General features: G+C 46.3%; 1 protein-coding gene across 1 annotated transcript in view; it reads right to left on the bottom strand.

Annotated features, from left to right (window-relative positions):
- Positions 1–23,911, bottom strand: part of Kif3b (kinesin family member 3B) — a 43,160-nt gene extending 19,249 nt beyond the window's left edge. The window contains exon 1 of the mRNA XM_021150026.1: positions 23,823–23,911. The gene's annotated coding sequence lies outside the window, so the exon portion shown is untranslated. The remainder of the gene's footprint in view (positions 1–23,822) is intronic.
- Positions 23,912–25,978: the final 2,067 nt, after the last annotated feature.

Below are 25,978 nucleotides of genomic sequence, written 5' to 3'. Positions count from 1 at the left end.
ACTCACTTTGTAGACCAGGCTGGCCTCGAACTCAGAAATCCGCCTGCCTCTGCCTCCCGAGTGCTGGGATTAAAGGCGTGTGCCACCACGCCCGGCTGAGCTTTATCTTTTAATGACTGCAGCATGGTATTCCATTGTATAGATACATTATAACTTATTTAACCTCTATGCTATAAATGCACTTAAGTTGCTGGATGCGGTGGTCCATACCTGTAATCCCTGCACTTACTCAGTAAAGGCAGGAGGATTATGGGCTTGAGGCCAGGTTGGGCTACATAATTCTGTCTTGAACAAAAAATACATACACTTTACCTGTTCCTGATAGTCCACCCTGAAAAACCTAGGACACACAACTATTCCATATGTAGACAAATATACATAAAAAAATAAATCCCAAGAGGTTGAATTGCTGAGTAAAGCATGTATGTACTTGGTAGACACTGCAGCATAGAGAAGAGTTGGAGCTATCCTGAAAAGATGACAGTTGACAAATAGAAACGTCCAGTGCCACGCCTGGGATACCTCCCTCAAGCGGTTGATCAGGGTGTCCCAGAGACCCACAAATAGTGAAGATTACTGTCAGTGCTCTTGGCTGCCCACCAGAACTGAATGCTAAGAGCCTGCTTCTGAAGACACCACACACTCAGTCACAGGGGATGAGGAAATCAAGTGGTGCTGATGAGGAAGCTGCTTCTTGCAGGCTGGCTTTCACAGTGCTGTAAGGCTGCTGGGGTGGGGGAGGGTGGGGAGCTTCAGCAGTCTTCTGCAGCTTCGACCCCTGCAGACTACAGGGGCACCGCGTCCATGAGTACAACAGTGGCACAAAAAAATATGGGAATGGCCAAATAATTTCTAGCTGTACTTCAGGCCCACTCCACAGGAGTGAACCTACTGCCCCTACTTGCATAAGTGGACATAATGTCTGCACTCTGAATTTACATATCTATACATGAGCACAGCTCTCAGTTCTTCAGAGAAGTTCCCTTGGGCAAGGGATGTCAGTTAATGCTGAAACTCACAAATGGTCAGGTGCAGAGAATAAGCAGCCCCTGTGGAGTGCTCAGCCACACATGGTTCCTCTACATCCCCCTTCCCTGCACAAGGTTCAGAGACCATTATGCAAGAAAAGGCAAAAGGACAGTAAAGAACAGAGGTCAGGGAAGGCAGGAATGAAGGAGGTCTGGACCTGACAGGACTTCTACACTCAGGAACTCACAGCAGCTCTGGTGGTTTGCACAAGATCAAGCTGGCCAGCATTCTAGAACCCTACTGAGGAACCACTGACTGACCCGTCGAGGGCTTGGGGAGCGTGAGTCGGCTCTGAGTGCTGGCCCTGCTAGGTCACTCGCCCTCTAGTGGATGGGCACATCCATCAGTATACAAACAGCATTAACTGGACTTGGTGGGTTATGAAAAAGACAAAAAGTAGAGAAAAGACCAAGAAGGTGGGAGGGATGGAGGAAGGGAGATCTGCGAGAAAATAAAAGGAGGGAAAGTTAGGAAAGAACACGGTCAAGGTACACTGCATGGTGTTCTCAAAGAATTGGGAAAACTATTACACAAAAGGTAAAAATAAAAATTAGAATGAAGGGGCTAGAGAGATGGCTCAGTGGTTAGGAGACGGCTGCTCTTCCAGAGGTCCTGAGTTCAATTCCCAGCAGCCACATGGTGGCTCACAACCACCTGTAATGGGATCTGATGCTTTCTTCTGGTGTGCATGAAGACAGAGCATTCATATACATGAAACATATGAATAAATAAACCTTTTTTAAAAATTAGAATGAGGGGGCTGGAGAGATGGCTCAGTGGTTAAGAGTACTAACTGCTCTTCCAGAGGTCCTGAGTTCAATTCCCAGCAGCCACATGGTGGCTCACAACCATCTGTAATGGGATCTGATGCCCTCTCCTGGTGTGTCTGAAGACAACAACAGTGTACTCATATACATAAAATAAATAAATAATTCTTTTAAAAATTAGAATGAAAAACTAGAATATCTCTTACTCTTTTTGAAAGTGTTTTCTGTAAGTTCTGCAAAAACAGGAGTCATTTGCCTTTCTTTAGGGTAACTGGCAAAGGTACTTACAGCATCTCTACTGTATCTGTATGCTGCAATGATGATGGGTCAAAATCAGTATTACAGGCTTGGGGGTGGAGGTGGAGCTCAGCAGAGGAGCACATGCCTACTATGTGGGATACCATGGCTTCAACTCTCAGAATTTCAAAGAGAGAAACAGAAAGTTCTTCTGACACTGTCATCAGTGGTCGCTGCAGAGACTACATGTGCAGAGACTACATGTACAGAGACTACATGTACAGAGTCTATATGTGCAGAGACTATATGTGCAGAGACTATATGTGCAGAGTCTATATGTGCAGAGACTACATGTGCAGAGACTACATGTGCAGAGACTACATGTGCAGAGACTATATGTGCAGAGACTACATGTGCAGAGTCTATATGTGCAGAGACTATATGTGCAGAATCTATATGTGCAGAGACTACATGTGCAGAGACTATATGCACAGAAACTATATGCACAGAGACTATATGCACAGAGACTACATGTGCAGAGATTACATGTGCAGAGACTATATGTGCAGAGACTACATGTGCAGAGACTACATATGCAGAGACTATATGCACAGAGACTAAACTATATGCACAGAGACTATATGTGCAAGACTACATGTGAAGAGGCTACATGTGCAGAGTCTATATGTGCAGAGACTATATGTGCAGAGACTACATGCGCAGAGACTACATGTGCAGAGACTACATGTGCAGAGACTACATGTGCAGAGACTACATGTGCAGAGACTATATGCACAGAGACTATATGCGCAGAGACTACATGTGCAGAGGCTATATGTGCAGAGACTACATGTGCAGAGACTACATGTGCAGAGACTACATGTGCAGAGACTACATGTGCAGAGACTATATGTGCAGAGACTATAATATGTGCAGAGTGCAGAGTCTATATGTGCTGAGACTATATCTACAGAGACTATATGTGTAGTTCCTATGTGCAGAGACTATATGTGCAGTCTGTATGTGCAGAGACTATATGTACAGAGACTATATGCGCAGAGACTATATGTGCAGAGTCCCTATGTGCAGAGTCTATATGTCCAGAGACTATATGTGCAGAGACTATATGTGCAGTCCCTATATGTGCAGAGACTATATGTGCAGAGTCCCTATGTGCAGAGACTATATGTGCAGAGACTATATGTGTAGAGTCCCTATGTGCAGAGACTATACGGTTAAACTTTAATTTTGTCTATTAAACAACAATTTTCTACTAATTATTTTGTAGTTTTCCATTTAAAAAAAATGAGATCCAGCCGGGCGTGGTGGCTCACGCCTTTAATCCCAGCACTCAGGAGGCAGAAGCAGGTGGATTTCTTAGTCCGAGGCCAGCCTGGTCTACAGAGTGAGTTCCAGGACAGCCAGGGCTACACAGAGAAACCCTGTCTTGAAAAACCAAAAAAAAAAAAAAATGAGATCGAATACCCACTGGTACTCACTAAGAACTAAATCTCATGCCATTTAAAGAAATTTGCACAAGGCTAGTCCATTCTTTATAGTCTTTTAGTCAAAATTGGGAATTTTATCACATGGAACCAAGAATCTATAAAGAAAACATTCAGGAGGCGAAGGCAGTTGGAGGCCAGCCAAGACTACAGACTGAGGTCCTGTCTCCAACATAAAAGGGCTGAAGAGGCAGCTCAGAGGTTAAGAGCACTGGCTGCTCTTGTAGAGCACGGGGTTTCAGCCCCCAGAAACCGCATGGTGACTCATGTCCATCTATAACTCCAGTTCCATGATGTCTCACCCTCTTCTGGTCTCTGTGGGCCTCAGGCATCCACCTTTAATCCTAGCACTTGGAAGTCAGAGGCAGGTGGATCTCTATGAGAGAGAGAGAGACCAGCATGGTCACCTTGGTCTACATAGAGTTTTCCAGGTGAGTCAGGTCAAACAAACTAACTGATGAATTCAGTTAAAAGGTATAAAGAAAATGGAGCACAGGGCCCCCAATGGAGGAGCTAGAGAAAGCACCCAAGGAGCTGAAGGGGTCTGCAACCCTATAGGTGGAACAACAGTATGAACTAACCAGTACCCCCAGAGCTCGTGTCTCTAGCTGCATATGTAGCAGAGGATGGACTAGTCAGCCATCATTGGGAGGAGAGGCCTTTGGTCTTGCGAAGATTATATGCCCAGTACAGGGGAATGCCAGGGTCAGGAAGCAGGAGTAGGTGGTTGGGCAGCAGGGAGGGGAAGGGTATGGGGACTTTTGGGATAGCATTTGAAATGTAAATGAAGAAAATATCTAATTAAAAAAAGTAAAGAAAACAGAGAACAAGTGCTGGAATGGCTCTTCCTTCTGTGCAATGTCCCCAGCTCTAACTGTGCCCAGTCGCCTCTTGTGTTGGTTAGGGGGCTAGTTTTCTTCAATTACATTCATCTGAGAAGAAACCTCAACCAGTAAAATTCCCATCAGATCTGCCTGAAGGCAAGCCTAGGGGCATCTTCAGGACCTAGGACTGACTTGCAAGCTCACTGTGGCTGGTGGCATCACTGGCCAGGTGGTCCTGGGTTGTATGAGAAAGCAGGCTGAGCAGTCAGTAGGCAGAGTCCCTCCACGGCCCTGCATGCTGGTTCCTGCCTTGAGTTTCTGCCTTAGCTTTCCTTCATGACAGACTGTCACCTATAAGCCAAACAATCCCCCTGCCTCTCCAAGTTACTTTGATCATGGTGTTTTAGCACAGCAACACAAAGCAAACTAGGACCTGCTACATCTCTCTAGATTAGCAAGCTGGTGTGGGTACCAAGGCAAACAGTGGCCTCAGAGCCTCCCTTGGGAAAGCTTCAGATGTAGCACCCAGCAGCTGGACAGAGAACCTCCATGCTATAAGGGAGAGAAGAGTGTGGAGGGTGAAGGGCTGGGCATGAGCAGACAGGCTCCTGTGCACGGCCTCCTCCTGAGGAGGGTGGAGTCCTCCTGAGGATGCAGTCTGCCTGTCCCACTCCCACCTGTGAAAACACGTGGCCTGAGTCTGTTTCATAAAACTCCCCTGCAAAGACGACCTACAGGCCTGCCCACTTCCTTACAGCTACTTTTTGAGCTGTAAAGTATGATGATAAACGAAGGAAGTGTTTAATGATCCGCATTCATCTTCCAAACTCCTAACCAGGGAAGAAACGCCTCATAATGAGTCCTCTCTGTAATCTCCTCAACTCTGAACACATTTCTTTTCTGAGCTCACCCTGCTAGGCTGGTAGCCATGTATTATTGATGTTTTACTTCAGGAAGACTAATTCTATTTCAATTCAATTTCCTGCCTCTGGGGCGTCGCATCTTGGTCTGGGTCCTCCTCCGAAGAGAGGGCATTCTCAGGACCGTGCTGCACTCTCTCTTACCTGCCTCTGTTCTCCTGCAGCTCTAATCACAGTGATAAATCTTGAGAGAAACCCAGCAGCTGGGTCAGCCACCAGCCACCGGCTTCCTGGGGACCTTGTCTGGCAGAACCTGCGTCCCGGGCAAATGCCCACTGGCTGGCTGTGCCAAGCTAAGTTCTCCAACCTTGTGGCCTGTGCCTGCTGAGAAGATCAGCTATGTGTTTCTCAGGGGAGCCATAGTCTTCCACACTCTTCCCTAAGTACTTCATTTGGGACTCATGTTGCCCTTGCTGGCTGTCATGGAGACTCACCTCCGAGTTTAGAATTTGGTGTCAACTGCATTCTGAGCAACTGTGTGTTACTAGGACAGAGGTCACAAACTGGTCACATTGTACATTAGGTGAGTTCTGTTTTTTAAAGTGTAAGTGTGGTCACTGAGACCACAGCTTTGTATATGCCACACAAGCACTCTACCACTGAACCACACTCCCAGCCCCCAGTTCACATTTTATTGACCAGGGTGGTGCTAAAAAAACAAAACAAACAAACAAACAAACAAACAAACAAAAACAGCCGGGTGTGGTGGCACATGCCTTTAATCCCAGCATTCGGGAGGCAGAGGTAGGAGGATAAGTTTGAGGCCAGCCTGGTCTACAGAGTGAGTTTCAGGACAGCCAGGGCTACACAGAGAAACCCTGTCTGGAAAAAACAAAAAACAAAAAACAAAACAAAAAACAAACCACAAGAGCCTGGCAGTGGTGGCGCACGCCTTTAATCCCAGCCCTTGGGAGGCACAGGCAGGTGGATTTCTGAGTTCGAAGCCAGCCTGGTCTACTAAGTGAGTTCCAGAACAGCCAGGACTATACAGAGAAACCCTGTCTTGAAAAACAAAAACAAACAAACAAACAAAACCCACAAGGGCAGCGGCCAGCACAGCACACTGATACACTCTTAGCACTCAGGAGGTGGAGGCAGGCGAATCTTTGTGAGTTTGAGGCCAGACTGGTCTACTCCAGCTCAGTCAGAGCTACACAGTTAGACCCTGTGTCAATCAATCAATCAATCAATCAATCAATCAATCAATCAGGGACAGCCAGTGAGATGGCTTGCTGCTAAGTCTGACAACTTTCATCTCTGGTAGGATGAGAGAATGGCCTCCCAAAGGTTGTCTCAACTTCTACATATACACAATGACAGGCACATTTATGCACACATTCTCACACACATATTCACAAACACACCCATACAAAATAAATGAATATAACTCAAAAAACCCAACCAAACAAAAAACCCAGCCCAGTGGTGCTGTCCTTAACACATGGAGTTCCTGGCTCAGTTTGCAGCATCAAAGCCCTCAGCAACTACAAATTCTGTACATAGTCCTGTCCTGATGGAACCTTGCACATGTGCAGAAACAAACAGAAACGATGCTTCTTTTTTGCTTTTGAGATAGGGTCTCATGTAGCCAAGGCCTCAACTCACTACCTAACTAAGGTCAGCTTGAACTTCTGACTACCACCATGTCTAGTTTATGCAAATACTCCACCAACTAAGCTACAATTGCAGCCCCCAGTAGTGCTATAACAGAAAACAAAATGTACACCCTCACATCCGTTTATTGGGAAATCAAAAATTAAAATATAGTACATCCACACTGCAGATAGTCCAGAACAACAGTCAGTAAAGTAATAAATAAAAAGGCTGGAGATGCCGGGCAGTGGTGGAGCATGACTTTAATCCCAGCACTTGGGAGGCAGAGGCAGGCAGATTTCTGAAATTTTCTGAAAAACCAAAAAAAAAAAAAAAAGAAGGCTGAAGATTTTTTTAACAAAACAAAACAGGTGACTGGGGGGATGGCTTAGCGGTTAAAAGCACTGACTGCTCTTCTGAAAGTCCTGAGTTCAAATCCCAGCAACCACATGGTGGCTCACAACCATCTGAAACGAGATCTGATGCCCTCTTCTGGTGCATCTGAAGACAGCTACAGTGTACTTAGATATAATAATAAATAAATCTTTAAAAAGAAAAAGAAGAAAAAGCACTGGCTGCTATTCCAGAGGTCCTGAGTTCAATTCCCAACAATAATATGGTGGCTCACAACCATCTATAATAGAATCCAATGTTCCTCTTTTGGTGTGTCTGAAGAAGGTGACAGTGTGCTCACATATATAAAATAAATAAATTATATATATATACACACACACAAAGTAATACATAAGAGGTCTACAAAGCCCAGATCAGGCCCACACGCATCTCTGTAAACACAGCTCACTGACACACAGCCGTGAGACTACTCTGCATATGCTTGGCGCTGTGGTGACTACAAATCAGCAGTGCAGTGGCTTTAACAGAGAAAATACGCTCCCTACCCCCTAACCCACAATACTTACCATCTAGACCTTTGTAGAAAAAGTTAGCCAGTCCTTGAATTGACAAGTTTTAGTCCAGACTCACCCACCAAATGGGATCCTGTCCCCCAAAACACCAAACAACCAATTTCATGTTATAGATAACAGTCTAAACCAGAGGATGACTGTCAGCTGTCCAGACTGGACAATGGAGGGAACAAGTGAGACAATTTAACTAGAGGGGAGGACAGGTTCAACTTCACCTGCAATGTTTGATCATTTCTCTTTTAAACCTAAAAAGAGCAAATGAGACCCCAGCTAAGCTTTTAACCCTAGCACTGGGAGGGAGTCACAAAACAAGTTCCATGAAAGACAACGGCTACATGGTAAAACCGTCTCAAAAGGAAAAAGCAAAGCAAAGGAAAGCCCACTACACTGGTCCATCTTTTAAAAGACACTTAGTACTGGCTGACCCCAGATGCCCAGCCAGAGGCCACTTGAGTTTGACTTTAGGATCAGTCTGGACAAAACGGTAAGAGTTTGTCTCCTCATACCTCCAAAATATAACGAAGACTTACATTTATTTTATCTTACAAGTACGCAGTTTTATCAAAAAAAAAAAGTCTAATAAAGCATAATAAAGTCTAATTAAAGCAGAAAAAAGACATTTAGCAAGGCTCTATAATGACTAGAAAATGGTTATACATGAAAAAGCTGTTTATAGGATTACATTGGTTTCATGTTGTCATGATTATAGATAAACACTCAACAAAACATCAGCCGTGGTTCACTTCAGTGATAGGAATACAGATTTTCCTGTTCTTCCAACATAGCTGTATCTCCCAAGTCCTCCTCTCATGGGTGTGTGGCCTCTTCAAACGGGGATAAAAATAAATGTCTGGCAGATCTACAGGAACAGCTCTGCAAGAAGCAGTCACAGACACACAGAGTGCACACTAATACATTTCTAATCAATACACCGCAACTCAGGTCCTCTAAGAGCCCAGGGAATGGCCAGCCAACAGATTGGCCCAGAGTTCAAGGACGGAGTGTTGGAAATGCAGCCTGTGTCATAGATCATGTGCTCTGACAGAAAAGCACCACAAGGAGAGAAAAGCAACAATTTCACCAGCCTAAGCCACCTCCACAGGCCGACTTCACCTAGAGGAGCATTAGTCTCCATATCAGGGCTCTGAAATCCTCCACAGGGGATTTCAAGGGGAGCATTAGTCTCTGTATAAGGACGCTGAAATCCTGGGGCACACCAGCCCGAAAGTACATTCTGCACCCTGGTGCCCAGGATGCCATTATCACAACGGGAGTTATAATGTTTCTAGATGGGAACAGTGGCTCACTTGTGACTCCAGCACTAGGGAGGCTGAGCCGGGAGGACCACCAGGGCTCAGAGATTTAAGACCAGTATAAGGTAGTAAGACTTTGTTGTTGAAAAATAAAGGTAGACACATACACACAGAGGAATTTATTCATCTCTAGTTATAAAAGATATAAAACATACCTTACAGACTATTTAAAAGAACATAATACTTGCATTGAGGGAATAATTCTACATTTACATTCTCATTCTCATTCTCTCTCTCTCTCTCTCCCCCCCACCCAACCACAACTCCCCACCTACTTACCTCTCTCTGAGATAGGTAAGGCTGGTGTATCTTGTGTGTCTTAGCCAGCTTCCAGCCCTGTGTAGCTAAGGATGATTTTGAATGCTTGCCCTCCTTGGCTCCACCTCCCGGTGCTGGGGTTATAGCTGTGCAACAGTGTATTGATTGATTCGGAGACACGGTTTCTTTGTATAGCTTTGGCTGTCTTGGAACTAGCTCTGTAGACCAGGCTGGTCTTGAACCCACAGCCATTAAGTACTTCTGCCTCTCAGTAGTAGGGTTAAAGGCCTGTGCCACCATTACCTGGCTAATTTTGCATTTTCTCATGAGTGAATAAAATAAAGAAGCCAGGTGTAGTATCACCTGTAGTCAAAACAATGGTAACTTGAAGGCCAGCCTGAGCCACACCTGGTCATCTTGTCTCAAAATACCAAAGTAACAGCAAAATCCAACCTCTACTTATAGGAGGGAAGAGCAAGAGCCAGACAGCAGTAGTGGCTGTCAGGTAAGACTGCTTTTCCTTAAATGAGCCAAGTGGCTGAGGGCCAAGGCAGAAAAAGAACTTCATTGTTTGCACTTTCAAAGCTACTGGGTTTTAAATCACGTGATATGTTATCTAATCGACCTTTTTAAATCATGGGCTAGAGATGCGGCTCAGTTGGTAGAAGCTTGCTGAGCATAAAAGAAACCCTGGGTTTGATTCACAGCACCAAATAAACCCAGAAATGATGGCACACAGCTACAACCCCAGCACCGGGAGGGGGAGGCAAGGAGGGCCAGCATTCAAAGACATCCTCAGTTACACAGGATTAGGAGCTGGCTAAGACACACAAGACACATGAGCCCTATCTCAGAAACATCTGTGAATAATGTTAATGGATTACCTAGTAAATTCAATTAGGGAGCTGAGGAGAGGGCTCAGTGGTTAAGAGCACTCTGCCTGTTCTTACAGAGGGCACAGGTTCAGTCCCCAGAACCCACACAGCAACTTACAATGGCCTGTAACTCCAGCTTCAGGAAACTACCTCCTTCTTGTGGCCTCTTTAAGGCAACTAAACATACACTCATACACACACACACAAATAAAAATAAAAATCCATCTTTTTTTTAATGTAGGGTAGGATTTGAAGAGATGGCTCAGCAGTTAGAGCACTTGCCTTTGCCAATAACCCTTGTTCAGTTCCCAGCAACCACATGGCAGCTCACAACCACCTGTAAACCCCATGCCAGGGATATACCACCTCTGTAGGTACAAGGCATACACGTGTAGGCAAAACAAACACATAAATATAAATCTAGAAAACTGCCTGCTATAATAAAAAAAAAAAATCAAAGCCTGACCCTTAGCGTTTGATAGGCCTAAAAATGAGCACCTGCTCTGGTACTCCACAGCTCTGTCTGAATCTCATGTAAAGGGTCACACACACCTTTAATCCCAGGAGAGGCAGTCAGCTGGATCTCTGTGCATTTGAGGCCAGTCTGACCTACAGAGGAGGTGACAACCCAGCCAGTGCTGCCCCCCTTTTTTTTTTTTTTTAAGATTTATTTATTTATTATATGTAAGTACACTGTAGCTGTCTTCAGACACACCAGAAGAGGGAGTCAGATCTAGTTACGGATGGTTGTGAGCCACCATGTGGTTGCTGGGATTTGAACTCCTGACCTTCGGAAGAGCAGTCGGGTGCTCTTACCCACTGAGCCATCTCACCAGCCAAGTGCTGCCTCTTTTAGAACCTGTCTATAAAACTAAAGTTCTATAAGTCTTTGTTTCTTCTGTCAAGTGAAGCTGGTTGGTAGAAAGCATGCCCTGAAGAAGAATGGGTGCCCTGAAGAATGATACCCAGGAGTGGGGCAACAGGACTGGAAGCCATGCTGCTCTCTGGTTAGTGAGCTTGTAAGCCTTCTTTTATCTGTCTGCCTTTTTCTTCAGATTTTTTGATGGGTTCGTGTACATAACTGAGGAGAAAAGAAGCAATAAAGCCATTCCCTGCTTGAGGAAACAAGGCTTGATTTTGGTTTGAGCATCTGAAGACAGACATATTGTCAGAGAGTGACGTGAAAGAGCATCCCAGTAAGATCAGCAGTGCCTGATCTTACTATTCATTCCCCCAATGTTGCAAGTACCATGTTCTTTTAAATAGTCAGCCCTGAATCCAAAGAGGTACCTACCCCCTGTCACAGAAGCGTTTGTCTGGGAGTGGGGCAGAAGACCCCTCTTGAATCTAACAGTAAAACGTTCAGAAATTTCCTACAAGGCTTCATAGCCACCTCATGTCTCCTTCTCCTTTAAGGTAAGGTCTCATATAGCCTTGGATAGCTATCACGAGCTATGTACCTAAGGATGGCTTTTTTTTTGGGGGGGGGGGGTCAAGACGGTTTCTCTGTATAGCCCTGGCTGTCCTGGAACTCACTTTGTAGACCAGGCTGGCCTCGAACACAGAAATCCGCCTGCCTTTGCCTCCCGAGTGCTGGGATTAAAGACATGCACCACCATGCCCTGCTTAAGGATGGCTTTGAACTCCTGGCCTTTCTCCATTCTCTTCCCAAGTGCTGACATTACACATGTGCACCACCACACCTGGCATGTTCTCTACTTCTTGTGTGTGTGTGTGGGTGGGGGGGAGGTGCATGGCTATGGGGGTGAAAATCAGAGAGCCTCTCCATTACTTCCATATTAGGTGGCTTACAGCCACCTGTAATTCTAGTTTCAGGAGGTCTGACATCTACCTTCACATGCATGTGCTGCACATATATACATGATGCAGGCACACACACATACACATAAAAATATTATAAGAATAAGTTTATTGGGGCTGGTGAGATGGCTCAGCGGTTAAGAACACTGACTGCTCCTAAGTTCAAATCCCAGCAACCACATGGTGGCTGGCAACCATCTGTAATGAGATCTGATGCCCTCTTCTGGAATGTCTGAAGACAGCTACAGTGCACTTACAGATAAATAAATAAATCTTTAAAAAATAAATAAATTTTTAAAAAAGTTTATTTTTTAAGATAGATACGAGAATTTTCAGGTAAAGTTATGCATATATAATTTGTTTCAAAATAATCAGCATGCAGTAGATGACGTTAAAACAGTGTTTTCAGCCTTCCTAATGCTGTGACCCATTAATGCAGTTCCTTATCATGTGAGGACCCCAACCATAAAATCATTTTCATTGCAACTTCATAACTGTGATTTTGCTACTGTTATAAATTGTAATATAAATATCTGGTGTGTGACTCCTGTGAAAGATCGGTTCACCCCAGAGGGGTCGAGACCCACAGGTTGAGAACATTGGGATAAGGTGAAGGCACTGTCCTAATGCTAGTGCAGGCTGGGGGTGCCGGTCATGGTGCTTGAGATTTCCAAAATGGAAAGGAGGAAAAAAAAAACACTCTCTGGCTTCTCACTGAATAATTTCTTTTAATTATGGTTGAAATATATATGGTTGAAATACCTACTACCAACTCAAGCTCCTGGGAAGGCTGAGTCAAGCATGCTGGGAAGCTAAGGCCAGCTTGAGTCCAAGAGGAACTTAGTGGTAGGACCTTACCATGATTTCCTTGACTTTTCCTTATTGGAATTTTTTTTCCTTCTCCCCCACCCCCAAGATAGGTTTTCTTTGTCTAGTCTTGACTTTCCTGGAATTTGATCTGTAGACCAGGCTGGCCTCTAACTCAGAGATCTGCCTTTCTCAGTCTCCCACATGCTGGGATTAAAGGCGTGCACCACCACCTCCTGGAAATTTTATTTTCTTAAACAGGAAAATTTCCCCTTAAAAAGGGCTGCAGAGCGAGCATCAGCAAGGGGAGATGGTGCCTGTCAGAGCATCTCCACTTCCTTCCCGCTCAGCCTGCAAAACCGAAGACCACCTGCCCATAATCATCTTAGTCACCTGGGCTGACACTATATGTTCCACAATTTACCAGCGAGCTTTGCGCTCAGCTTCCAGGATTGTCAGCAGAGTCCTGACTGCTCCCACCCCTGGGCTGCTAGAGGCAGCTCCTATTCCGCCCAGCGTGTCTCCTACACTGAAGCCCACACAGCCCCACTGAAACCTGTGCAAAGGTGCTATGGCAGACTCCAGCATGAGTGACAGTTTATTAATGTCCCAAACCTCAGTTGTCTTTCTACTTCACCTGGACCACACCCACATCTATCCTGTGCTCTAGTATGAGAAAATGAAAGTGCTGTAACAGGCCCAAATTTTAAAAACCAACCAACCCCACCCCATTATCACTGGTGGGAGAGAGATCTCGAATGCAAATTATGATTTAACTACATCAGTATACTAAAGATAGATCTGCCGGCAATGAGCTCAGTGTCTGCAATCAGGTGACAGAGTGAAGAGACACAATGTGTCACCAGGATTAACTGATCCTTAAACACTCCCACCTCAAGAAGCAATGCAGACCTGTGGTACTAACAAGAGGGCTCACTGTATGCTTGGAGAAACGCTCTGAGCGCCCCACCCAGAAAGTCTGGGAGAAAGCCCAGCATAGAGGCACCAAGGGAGAAGATGTCCACCTCAAGGCCCAGTCATGTGTTTGTGTATGCAGCTACAGACATACTTAAACATACACTAAGAGAGAGACAGACACTGAGGTCCAGGCAGGTTGACTGATTTCCCCATGTCACAATACAAGTGACAGAATTTTCTGTGATAGCATTGGCTTGACCAATAGATCTTCTTAAATATATATATATATATTTTTTTTTAATTTGGGGGATGAGTTTCAGACAGCGTCTTACCATTTAGCCCTGACTGCTTGAACTCACAGAGATCCAACTGCCTCAGCCTCCTGAGTGCTGGATTAAAGATCTGAGCCACAGCCTTTTTTTTTTAATACTGTGTTCATCTATTTTGTTGTGCACCCATGGGTGAAGGTCACAGTGCATGTGTGGAGGTAGGAGAACAACTTGCAGGATCTGATTCTCTCTGTCCACTGTGTGTCTGGACTTGAACTCAGGCCATCAGGCACCTTTATCAGCTAAGCCATCTTATCAGCCCTTAACCAAGAAGCTTTCTTTTTTTTTTTTTTTTTTTTTTTTTTTTTTTTTTTTTTTTTGGTTTTTTCGAGACAGGGTTTCTCTGTGTAGCCCTGGCTGTCCTGGCACTCACTTTGTAGACCAGGCTGGCCTCGAACTCAGAAATCCGCCTGCCTCTGCCTCCCGAGTGCTGGGACTAAAGGCGTGCGCCACCACGCCCGGCCCACCAAGAAGCTTTCTAAAGGCACTGAATGAAGGACTTCTGTACCCTCCCCTCTTTCGTGTATATGTAACAGGCAGGACTAAGTGAGTTGAGGGTTAAGTGACTGGGAAAAGAAGCTCAAGACTCCAGCTTCAGCTGTGTGAGGCCGGCAGCAGCTAGACTACTTCAAAGGATAAGGCTGGCCTGCCTATCTAGCCCAAAGCTGGGTCTGTAGCCTCATCCATCAAATACTGAAGAAGATTCACCATTACTCTAAAACAGTCAAAGGAGTTTCCCATCTCCTCAAACATCCTTTGAAGTCACTTTTTGGTTGGTTTCTTTGTTGAGATGGGGTCTCTTATAATGCCCGCTAACCTCAAAGGAACTGTGTAACCCCAAACAACTCCTGACCCTTCTGCCTCTACCTCCTGAGTAGCACTCAGGATTATAACCAAGTCCCACCGCACCTGGTTGCTATTTGCATTTCAAACTAGTTACCCAGGCACAGAAGAGAAAGACCTCGGACAAATGGATGCTGCGGTCACTGCTCATCTGAAAAACAGCAGATGGGGCTGAGTATGTCCCTCAGTGGTGGAGCATGTGCTTATCGTGCAAGAGGCTCTGCATTCTAAGGAACAGGGGGAGGGAGGGAGGGAGGGAGCAGTAGAAGGCCAGCTTGATGGTTCAGTGGATGGCCGAGTTTGACCCCTGAAACCCACAGAAAGGTAGGAGATGTACTGACTCTACAAAAGTCCTCTGACCTTCACAGGCACACTGCGGCACACATGTCCTCATGTACACATACCATGCACACACAAACATGCACAATTGTAATTAATAAATAACTTTCTTAGAGAAGTGAATAGTAGGCTGAGCGGTGGATGCGGGATCAGCATCTCTGGGGAAGTATCTGCCTCTCACAGTCTCTACTTCCCTCTTCTGGGAACTGGAGGAACAGTTCCTGTACAAAGACTGCTGAAGACCAAATGAAAGCAGGGCTTGCAAGCTGGGCTCAGCAAGCCTTAGCTTAGCTATCGCAACACACTATCAGCTTGCTGTTAGCACCAAGTCTTGGGGGGTGGGGGTGTTGTTCTGAGCCAGCTTCGTGTTTTACTGTTGGGGTGACCTCAGGCCTTGGCTGTGTCCTTCGAGCTGTGTGCAGGCACAGCTCCTCCTGCAGCTCCTGCACTGTCTTCAGCTCTGGGCCTGGTGAAGGGGGTAAGGGGTGTGTAGGTCTCTTGTCTTCTGGGGCCTAGGTGAGGGGCTTCTTGCCCTTGCATGACCCCTGTCTTCTAGGGTCTTAAGTCAGGCGCTTGTACTTCTTGTCTTTGTAGGATTTTCTCTCCAAAGGTTAAGAAAGGTGACCCCAAAAGTTCGATTTGACAGCTCAGATCTTGACTACACAGAGGATGCTAACAACAGTTACTTTAGTGACCTGCAGCTAGGACAGCTCCACCTTGAGATCATCCAGCTGTTTGAACAGCTCCACCCATAATTCACCCACCCTCAGCACTTTCAGTAGCTCCTCTTTCTCAGCCATTGCTGCACTGCTTTTGGTTTCTGTGGCTTGACTGGAGGGAAATGGAAGGAGACCATCGCTTCTGATCTGGGTGAGTGGATCCTGGTGAAATCCAGACCCTGATTTTTCCAATCTAGGCTTAGACTATGCATGTTCAAGAAGTGCTTCTGGGGGCTGGAGAGATGGCTCAGTGGGTAAGAGCACCCGACTGCTCTTCCGAAGGTCCGGAGTTCAAATCCCAGCAACCACATGGTGGCTCACAACCATCCGTACTGAGATCTGACGCCCTCTTCTGGAGCGTCTGAAGACAGCTACAGTGTACTTACATATAATAAATAAATAAATCAAAAAAAAAAAGAAGTGCTTCTGTCATGCGCAGCACACTTAAACCAGCATGAATCTTCCTACCTTAACCCCTAGCAGGTACAGAATACACTAGCAAATAGGACTGACTTCTAGGTATCTCCATGTCCTTACCTGAAGCCTGGGACAACCCACACTCCATGTGGCCACCACTGACTGAGGATCTGCTCATGAGACTCAAGAAGGAACAACGAAAACACCAGAGCTACTTGGCGTAGTGTGTGCAGCTGTGAGTCCCACAATGCTGACAGGCCTCCCTGATGGCCAAATGCACAAAGGCCTTTCCTAGTACATGGGAAATGAGGCCTGGAGCCCTTGCTTGGATGAGCTACTACGTTCAAGAGTCCTCTAGGAATTTTGGCAGAATACAGCAGCTTTATAAAGCCTTCCCCTGTCTAAAAAGCTCTGAACCTTAAGACCTACTGTTCAGCAGCCAGGAAAGAGGCATTTTGGCAGGGAGAGCATGGCCATCTGAGGTGCTGGGGGTGAGCTGTGTTAGTGAGTCTATGCTCTCCCCCAGAGCTGGCTAGATTCCTTCCAACCTCTATCAGCCAAGATCCCCAGGTTAGGACAGCAACTGAAACAGCCAGAGAGAGGTAAGCAGGACCCCATCAGAGCGCCCACTTACTGCTCCACAGACAGGCATCGAGCCAGCCTGGAAAAAGCAGACCTGGATGCCCTAGGTGGACACTGTAAGACCCTCCAGGCTGTCTTCCTTCAGCAGGGGCTAAGGCACTGGTAGTACCTTGGGCCTCTTGGAATAATTCAGTTGTTCCTCTCAGGGCCCCTCACCAGAGACCTCTAATCCTTTCAGAGGCAGATGGCACCTCTAAATCTACCTAACTGCTTGGGCCAAAAACTTGGGAGTCACCCTTAATCCTTTCACCCTACTGGCCACCTCCAAAACATAGCCACCCCCTGCCACCACCCTAAAAGGTCACCACCATTTTACTAACCTTCTACCTAGTCTGGCTGGCACTTAAAGCTCTCTCAAACTCACAATCCAGAGAGGCCAGGTGACTTCACTTTCTTTTGCCCTCCTTTTGTGACACTGGTGCTGGAACGGAGGGCACATGCACACAGTGAGAACACTCTACACTGAACCTTATCATCAGCCCTCAGAGTGATTTAAAAACAAAACAGAACCGTTGGCGAGATGGCTCAGCGGTTAAGAGCACCAACTGCTCTTCTGAAGGTCCTGAGTTCGAATCCCAGCAACCACATGGTGGCTCACAGTCATCCATAATGAGAGCTGATGTCCTCTTCTGGTGTGTCTGAAGACAGCTACAGTGTACTTACATATAACAATAGATAAATCTTAAAAAAAAAAACAACAACAACAACAACAAACAACAAGAAAAAAAAAAAAAAAAAAAACAGAAAACTAGGGGCCAGGGATGTGACTCAGTTAGTAGAGGCCTTATCCAGCATACATAAATTTCTGAATTCAGTCCCTAGGCCCACATGATCTGGTATGGTAGCATACACTTATAACCCCAGTACACAGGAGAGAGGCAAAAGAATCAGAAGTTCCAGTCCATCCTTAATCAGGTTAACCTAGGTTACAATAGGCCCTGTCTTAAAAATTAATTACTTATTTAAACCAACAAGGTTTTCTAAAGTCTAGAAAGATGACTCAGGGCTGGGCAGTGGCTAAAAAAAATTTTAAAAAATTAATAAAAAAAATAAAAATAAAATATATAATAAAAAATAAAAATAATAAATTAAAAAAAATATATGTCTGAAAGAACACCTGAAGATGTTCTAGGCCTGAAAAAATGTTTTTAGGATGGTAATGCAAATTAAAATAGAAAATGATTTAGATACAGAATTGTAAACTCATTAAGATAGGATAGGTGATAAAATACTGTATCTAAATTGCCAAATATAAACAGATTTGGCTTTTGGAATGTAACATACCTAGTAATTTTTATAATCATTTCATAATTGTTCCTACTGTATGTTATTATTGTGAGATAAAGAGCTTTTTCATCTAGACAAAAGAAAAAAAGAAAAACAACCCCCCCCCCCAAAAAAAAGAGAAAGAAAGGTGACTCAGTAGGTATTGTTCCACAGGTCCCAGAACACACATGTTAGCTCACACCCCTCTGTAACTCCAGTTCCAGGAGATTGGACACTCCCTCTGGCCTCTGTAGACACAAGGCATCCATGCAGGCAAAACATCCACACACACACCAACAAAAACACCTAGATGATGACACCTTCTGAGAAGCCTCCAGTGGTCCCATGGCGTGTAGACTCCTCTAGAATAGACTCCCCCTGCTCCCAGCCACCTCTCCACTCACCCCATCACAGCCACTTCCTGCAGTTTCTGGAATTAGCTCAGGACCACCTTGAAGTCTTTATCCTTTTGGTATACCTTCAAACAGTGAGCCCCTTCCTGAGATCAAACTTCAACAAAAATGTCACCGCCTCCCCCAGTTAACACAGCAGTGTCCTCCCCATCCCTGGAGAATGCCTTTCCAGCATACTACTGCGCCACTGCTCCCACTGTGCTCCTCCAGTTCAAATCCTGTCTGCCTACTTTTTGGTTTTGGGTTTGCACCTGCTGAACGCTGTGAGACAAGGACCTCAGCCATCTCGTTGCTGTCATAGCAGCACAGGGCTGCACAGGGCTGCACAGCAAATACCTGTTGCTCAGCAAATGTCCCACAAACGAAGCCACAGGAACACAACAAGAGCACTGTGCCTGGCGTCTGAAGACCTGGACACCAGTGTGAGGTGTGCTTCTGCCCGGCAGCATGGCTTCTCTTCCTAGGAGTTCTGCCATTGTTCACTGGAGAGTTTAATCTGCACCTTGCTTTCCTCAAGGGTACCAGTGAGACCAAATAAAGGCCCAATTCAGAACTCCAGAGCATCAAGATCCATACAGACAGCAGTGTGTCAACTGTCACAAGACAAGGTTCTTCCTTGGTGACCTGAAATGTGTATGAACCTGGCACTCGGGAGAGCAAGTGCAGGGGGCCAACCTAGGCTACATAACAAGGCCCCGGAAAGACAAGAAGAAATGGAAAGAGAGCTGAAGAGATGGCAGAGCAGTTAAGGGCATTGGCTGCTCTTCCAGAGGAGCCAGGTTCAACTCCCAGCACCTACATGTCAGCTCACAACTGTAACTCCAGTTCCAGGGGACCTGGTGCCCTCACACAGACATACATGCAGGCAAACCAGTGCACAGAAAATAAATCTTTAAAAATAATGGAAAAAGAAAAAGAGAGGAGAAAGGAAAGGGAGGGGGAAGGGAAAGATAACAGGGAAAGAAAAAGATGTAGGAGCAATCTGAGGTTCCCCACTCCCCCACCACCCCACTACTAGCTCCCACCCGGGTGCCTAGCAGACATCTCAGGACACAGCAGAAGACAGTAAGGCTTTACTCTATGGCCAACACAAACACAATCCATGAATCCATTTAGACAAGTCAAGGCAAATGTGTTAACATACACCTACAGTCTCATTTGCTCAGAAAACTAAGGTGACAAGATCACTTGAGCCTAGGAATTAGAGGCTGGCCAGAGCAACAAGTCGGCCTTAAACAAAAACCAAGAGGCCAGAGGTGGGCTGGTTAGTGGGGTGCCCTAGCATGTGCAAGGCCTGACACCCAATGGGCAGGCAGATCAAATACTGTCAAATGAAGTTATTTGCAAGTTAAACTCGGGGTTCCTTGAAGGCCATGAAGATACAGTATCCTGTATATCCCTGGGATAGAGAAATGTAATAAACATTTACTGAATTTGGTTCCAAACAACAAAACCTCCAATTAGCCAGTTTCCTCCTTAAAACAAAAGCAGGGCCTCAAGTGTCTCCAACTGACCCCACACTTGATATACAGGCAAGGTGGCCTTGAACTCCACCTCCGGCACCCGAGTTCTGGGACTGCAGACATGAGCCACCATGCCAGTGTCTACCTGGCACTAGAGGAGAAATCCAGGGTTCGTGTATGCTAGGCAACATTCTACTGCCTGAGCACATCCCGCTGCACCAGATTTCTCCTTTCCTTGTACCCATCCTGGTAAGGAGGTCCTAGTTCATGGAGAAATCCTGCAATGACACCACAGTCACACACTGCCACAATGGCAACTGCTTCATGCTTCTGATCATCTCTGAAGACTGACAGACCTGAGATTATAAGCACACACTATACTCACTCACCAACCACGATCAGAATGCAAAATACAGTACACGTGCTAAGTTAAGCCCAAATAATGACAGCTAACATTTATCAAATGTGCCGAGCGATTCATAGCCACAAATTATTATAGGAAAATGTTAGTGCCAGGGGTGGACTACCTTACTATGTCTTGTTGGTCGGGGTTTGCTAAAGGAACAGACAGAATGGAGGATCAGAGCGTTTATAAAAGGGGATTTATTATTAAAAGGAGATGCAGTAGTCCACCAACGGCTGTCACTCACTGTACAGGCCAAGAAGCAGGCAGCTGTTCAACCCACAGGGCTGGATGTCTCAGTGGTCTCATTCAAATCACCAGGGATGTCCTCGAGGTACTCCAAACAGGCTATCGCAACTGCTGTTGGTTGCCCACCATTATGAGATGTAAGAACTTGTTGCTGAAGACAGTACAAGCTTTGATTTCATGACAAAGAGAAACCAAGCTGAAACTCAGCTGGACGCTTCCCCGCTGCTGGCCATGGTTCACAGGGCAGAAGATGCTATGCAGCCTGCTAAGGAAGAGCTCCCATCAACAGTGTCACTCAGTTGTGGATGCTTCATCCTGCAGTAACGACCTGCCCAGCAAGATGGGCCAGGACATTTACAGGCTAACCAACAGCTTGCACTGCGGCCTTCTCCATAGACAGCAATTCCTATAGCCTAGTCAAAGCCCGTGTGGAGAAGACCCAGGCCCTAGTGGGGAGTCACTGCTGTTGAGCTCCTAAATGGCTATGATGTATCTGTCAAACTGCTTTCTAAATATTTAGGTTTATGCCTATAGATTAGTAATGGAGTCAGCTTTGCTCACAGACGCTTCATTTGCAGTGGGCGGTGGCTACTGAGGCTCATAAGTGGCCAAGGTGCTGGAAGTAGTGGACTACTGAGCGCTCAGTCTAAATGGGGACATTTCACCCGCTTCAAGGTTCAGAGAACATCATAGAAGAGGGGATAGAAAGAATGTAAGAGGCAGAAGAGGGGAGTGGCGTGTGTGGAATGCTGCCTCTGGGTAGGACATGCTGTGGCCCTGTGAACTCTTAGCAGCTGTGCCTATCTGTGCAGAAGTCTATGAGACTGAGCCCATCAATATTTAGTCACAGGGGTGGGGAGGGCTTCATAAGGTCTCTGAGGACTTACAGGCAGTCCATGGTGACTGAGAAAGAGGCACTTCTTCAGCTATGGAAACACTAGTAAGTTACTTGTGCTCTTATAAATAAATCCTCATGTGTGTTCCCATAAGCCGTCCTAATTAGACTGGCTGGGTCATCAAAGTGGGGAGCTGTGGAAGGGGAGACAATGTGGGAAGAGAGGGTATCAGCAGGAGTAGGGAGGGTAAGTATGCTCAAAACACACACATACACACGAATGTAAACATCACATGGGGCAGGGGAGACTGCTCAGCGGGGAAAGCACTGGCCACACAGGCCTGACAACCTGAGTCTACGGCGTTTGATCCCCAAGGCCCACCGAAAGGTGGAAGGAGTCAACTCCACAAAGCCGACTTCTCACCTCCACACACCACAGCACAGGCTGGCACTCACACACACACGAACTACAGTAATGGTATTTTTAAAAAGTCAGTCAAATTTATCAGATAAAATTAATATATGCTAGGGACAAACTAGAACATGCAAAGCTTTTTTTCTGAGATCTTGTTTCCGTGCCATTGGGAGAACAACTTCTAGCCAAAGCAATTAGAGCAACCCAAAATACCCTTGTGGCCTTCTAGCAGTTACTGTTGAGAAAGCAGAGGCATCAGGGAGCGGGGAGTAAAATGCCGTCCAGCTCCATCACACCTTAAGCCTCAGAGTCTTAGGCAAGCCGTTCACTTTTCTCAGGCACAGGTTCCTCATCTACAAGAGTGGGAGACATCACCAGCTGCCTGACACAGTCTGTGAAGACTAAATGAGATAATACGTCTCAAAAAACTTCTTAAGCATCAAGTTGCAAATGATCGCTACTGCTCTAAGCACTTCTCAGAAGAGATAAATACCCCTATTCTTGTTATGAATATACCGGGTGACAGGCATGGCACAAGTACAGAACCTTTTAAGAGGTCAATAACTTCCCTCCTCTGAGTAGACTACAAAGTAAAACTGTGGGTGGGGAATGGCCAGGGTGTCTAGAATACCCATATGCGCTGGCAAGCTATACACCTAAGTCCTTCTGGTTCCAAGCCATCTTCCCCTTCTTGAAAGGCTCCATCCCATTAGTGATAAGTAGTTCTTAACCACGTGTTTTGTGGAGGGGGAGGGGCTCACCAGGACCCACCCCTACACGAGGATTTATGGGCAGTTAACGGTTGCTAGGGGGAGGGGCTCACAACACAGCCACCCACTCCTGACTGAGGTGCTGTGTCCCCACCACCACCACACCCCCAAACCTAACACCTCACAGGAGTTATTGGTGATTGAGGGAGTAGCAGGCATTTTCTTCTGTAGTGTAGCCACGGGTAAAACGCCCATGCTCCTGAAAAGAACCGAATTCTTGTAAACTGCGCTAGGGCATGGAATTAGAAGGGACTAGAAAGTGAAGGGAAAGGGTCAGTGGGAGCGGAGCACGAATAAAATAAATTATACACACGGATGAAACGTCATCATGAAACCCGTTATATGCAATTAACATGTTTTGTTTTGTTTTTTAAACATCGTGTCCCAAGCTACTCCAGACGCCCTGCTTCCCACGGAAGGGCAATCCCATGATCTGATTTACAGATGAGAAGACTCAACGCCACGCTATCCAGCCTCAAACTCAAGCACTCAGACTTCAAACAGTTCTCTTGGTCTCCACATAGAGTACCCTGGCCGTTCACCCTCTTCCCACTTGGAGCCCTTTCATATACACGTCTCCTCAGCAAGTGTCAAGACCCCAATGGGCAGACAGGTCTGTTGCTGCCAGAGAAGGCAAGGGGTTTGTCCAAGGTCACACAGCGAGCCAGGCACCGCCCTGAGGCTCGGACCTCAGGTTCTTGCATCCTGAGCTGCCTTTCCAGCCAGGGCCTGGGACTGTGGCCCCGGACCGACCGTGAGGAGCGAGCACCGGCGGCCGAGACTGGGGGGTCGTACCGGCCGCGCCCGAGAAGAAGCCGGGTGGTCAGAGATACCACAGAGGCCGGGCAAAGGATGCTGCGGCTCGCAGAGCAACGACACCGGGATAATGCTGGGCGCCCCGCGGGGACCCCGCATCTCGAACTCACCTGCGGCCGCAGCCGAGAACGGGCGGCGGCGGCGAACCCGGGGCTCAGCCATTCCCAGCTGCCCCGGATGGGGAGAGACCGCGGCGCTCACTTCCTTAGCAACCCGGCTCGGCGACCCACTTCCTTAGCAACCGCGTCAATTTCAATAACTTTATTGGGCCTCCGAAGCGAGGAGCCCGCCGAGGGGCGGAACCTGGAGTGCCTCGGCGTTTCCCAGGTTCCCAGCGCGCGCCGACACTCTGACCCTCCTAGACACCCGGACTCGGTCCTCTGGTCTCGGGTGCCTCAGTTTCTCCAGTTGTGAAACAGAGCCCAGTATCTTGGTCACACTACGCGCTTTCATCCTCCCCTTCTGAAAGCTCTTTCAGGTCAGTTCTCTGATCTGGGTCTCAGATTAGTATTGAGTGGCTCCCAATTAAGGCCACCCAGGGATGAAGGAAAATCTTCCCTGCCTGTCACTTTCATTTGGCCATCGAGTCCCACAGTCTGCCTTTCATATATTCCTGATTTTCTCCACTTTTTTCAAGAACAGCTCCACAAGCAAGGCCAGGCCACCCGTCATCTTTAGACTAGACTGCAATTCCTGTTCTTTGTTAATAGAGTTTAAGGCCTGACCATCCATTCCCGGCGAGGTGGCCTGAATAATAATTTAAAACCTGAAGCACATTCCTGCAAGGCATCCTTGGAGTCCCACTACTCTTACCATCAACTCAAAAAACTTTGGTTGAGCTTGATGGCTCGTGACTATAGTTCTAGCACTCGGGAAACGGAGGCAGGAGGATGAACAGCTCAAGATCATGCTTAGGTACAGAGCAAGTTCCGAACAACACAGCGAGACTCTGTCCCTCAGCATCAAAAATAAATACACATAATTGTAGGGAAAAGATGCTACCCTCTGATGGCTCAGTGGGTAAACACGTTTGACGGCTTGAGGTAGATTCCAGGGACCCACCGGGCAGGAGAGAAACAACTTAGGTTGTCCTCTGACCTCAGCTCATGCAGACCAGCTGGACTGGGAGCGCATGGTTGGCATCTCGACTAGATAGTCTGAATAGTAATTTGAAAACCGGAATCACATCAAGTCATCCTCCCTGCATAGCATCTTTGGAGTCCAGCTACTCTTCCATCAAAGCAAAAAGCACTCTGGAGGGAGGAGTGGGCAGATCTCCGAGTTGGAGGCCAGTGTGGTCTACAGAGCAAGGTCTAGGAGAGCTGGAACTACACACAAAGAAAAAAAAAAAAAAAAGATACCTACCAAACTGACACAAAATAAAGTTTACCTGTATTGGTTACAAACACATTATGTGTTGTTTAAAAGAACATAATGCAATATATGTGTTTATGTTTCATCTCTTCTGTATCTCTTTGTAGTTTCTAGGGCTAATAATTGCCAAAATTTTCTCTCGTTTTCATTAGTTCTTTTAGTTGCTCTTTGTACCCTCTTCCATTCTGGGCTGTTGTGTTTTGTTTTGTTTTGTTTTAAGATTTATTTATTTATTGCATATAAACACACTGTAGCTGTCTTCAGACATACCAGAAGAGGGCATCTGATCTAATTACAGATGGTTGTGAGCCACCATGTGGTTGCTGGGAATTGGACTCAGGACCTCTGGAAGAGCAGTCAGTGCTCTTAACCGCTGATCCATCTCTCCAGCCCCTGGCTGTCCTTAAATTCACTAGGAAAACAAAAATAACCTGGGACTTCTGATCCTCCTGCCTAAGTTCTGACATCACAGGCACATTGCACCATGTGACATTTACGTGGTGCTGGAGACAGAACCCAGGGCCTCCCAGAGGGGTGTTTTATTGTTGTTATTGGTAGTGGTGGTTTTGTTTGTTTGCTTTCTTGCATTTTCCCGAGGCAGTGTTCTCAGTGTAGCCCTGGCTGTCCTGGAATTCACTCTTTAGTCCAGGCTGGCCTTGAACTCAGATATCTGCCTGCCTCTGCCTCTTCTGTATTAGTTATTTTTCTGTTGCTCTGATGAAGCTCCATGCCAATGCATTTTATAAAAGAAAGCATTTTTGGGGGGATTTCAACTCCCAGCACTGGGATCACAAGTACATGCTACAACATGGCTTTAAATTGTTTTTAAACTTCTTTACTATTTTATGTGTATGAGTGTTTGCCTGCATGTACGCATGTGCACCACGTGAGT

Source organism: Mus caroli, chromosome 2, assembly GCF_900094665.2.
Source record: "Mus caroli chromosome 2, CAROLI_EIJ_v1.1, whole genome shotgun sequence".
Lineage (NCBI taxonomy): Eukaryota > Metazoa > Chordata > Mammalia > Rodentia > Muridae > Mus > Mus caroli.
This window is presented reverse-complemented; position numbering and strand designations above follow the sequence as displayed.